General features: G+C 50.2%; 1 non-coding gene across 1 annotated transcript; it reads right to left on the bottom strand.

Annotated features, from left to right (window-relative positions):
- Positions 1-611: 611 nt before the first annotated feature.
- On the bottom strand, positions 612-797 carry LOC126421096 (U2 spliceosomal RNA). Its single transcript, XR_007576118.1, has one exon. It is a non-coding gene; the product is annotated as a U2 spliceosomal RNA (small nuclear RNA).
- Positions 798-1,698: the final 901 nt, after the last annotated feature.

Here is a 1,698-nt window from a genome sequence, read left to right as displayed (position 1 = left end):
GGAAGGACAATTCGCGAGAGCACTCGTCAACAGCCCAGTACTACCCTCCATGGCGAACAGTAAACTGCGACTCCCATTTGAACGCCGCCGGCTGCCAGGGCAGTGGAGAAGCCGTGAGGCCGCCCCACAGCAGCGCCAGGCCGGCGCGAGCTACACCGGCGCGAGGCCGGCGCGAGCTACACCTAGCCGAGTGCTTACATCGTCCACCGCCTACTGCATACGTGTGTACACACGTATTCTGCGTGCGTGCGGCGGCGACGACGACGTTCGCGAGGAGCTAAGGATATAACTCCAAAAAATGTAATTAAAATTATCTGTGGCCGGACCATATGTGACGCCAACGAGGCATCCGAAGGCACCCTTCTGTGCCCACATAAATTACCAGCCTAGCGTAATGCGGCTGCAAGAGCGTTCCGGCTAACCGCGAAAAAAAAAAAAAAAAATAAATAAATAAATAAACTTCGTAAGATAATGTTAAATTAATTACAAGAAATCGAGGTGTGTAAGCAGCTAACTACTGGGCAAATCGACAACTACAACAAGTTTTGATACCAGCGGAATATCTGATAACTGCAGAATATCAACCCATTTCAGGCTATGTTTTAATTAATTTTAGGTGGGCCGATCCCGGCGGTACTGCAATGCCGGGCCAACCCGCGACAGAGGTGGAGCAAGCCCCTAGCACTCCGTCATGAGCCAAAAATGAGTTTAATATTCTGGTCCTGCGATGCAGGACGTATCAGATATTAAGCTGATAAGAACAGATACTACACTTTTTTTTTTTTTTTTTTTGTTTTTGGGCCTCCTTCCTCCCCTACAGCCCTTCCTTGTCCTCTCCAAAATTGCCGCCATCCTAGAGTGTCGACGCAGCACGCACAGGGTGCATTGAGTAGCAAGACTTGTTGCCAGGAACGAAATTAAAAGCGAGGGCATACTCTGCTATGCCGCAGTGGGCGACGACACGTGACTCAGAAAGACACCTCGCTCTGTAGGTGTGAAGAAATAGTGAGTTGAGAACCAAAAAGGAAGAAAGAAAGAAAGATAGAAATGAAAGGAAATTAAAAACAGGGACGGCAGCACACACAAGTGAAAATGAAACTGGCGAGATAATCCCATCGCCTAGAGAATTAACTAAGGATAAGCTTCTAAGAGTGATTGCGTGATTCCTATTTTTCCAATAAAGTTTTCGCAATAATTGTTCCAATTGCGAATCTGAGGTCAGTCAAGTCAAAGATCGGTGCAAAAACCAGGGGCAAGCCCGGGCAATGCCTGGACAAGGCGCCCTAGGCAACCTGGAACACCGTTTGATATCCATGGATCATTGCAACTTTCAAATACCGGGAAAAAGTGGTCGTATAGTTTCGAGCAGATTCCACCACGCGATGCTGGCTCCACAGGTAGTCCATGTAAGAGACAGCATCGGCGAGGGAGAGGTCGTAGATCGTGAAAATGGTGTGGCCCAAGAGCCACACCATTGCGTTACGCCTTGGTCGGGGTTGTGTTTGAAGATCAGGTGTAAGGAACCAGTCGGTGGATACATTTGCTGGCGTCATCCCACCGATCAGCGCTATGAGTACACGTGCAAGGGTCCACACTTCCGTGACGTGGGGGCAGAGGAGGCGATGCTCCCTGGTGTCAACGTCACCACAGCGGCCGCAAGCAGCCGAGGGCCGTAGGCGGATGGCCGCCAGGCGATGG

This window comes from Schistocerca serialis, chromosome 1, assembly GCF_023864345.2.
Source record: "Schistocerca serialis cubense isolate TAMUIC-IGC-003099 chromosome 1, iqSchSeri2.2, whole genome shotgun sequence".
NCBI classification, from domain to species: Eukaryota; Metazoa; Arthropoda; class Insecta; order Orthoptera; family Acrididae; genus Schistocerca; species Schistocerca serialis.
Note: the sequence above shows the minus strand (reverse complement) of the source record. Positions and strands in the feature narration are given on the sequence as shown.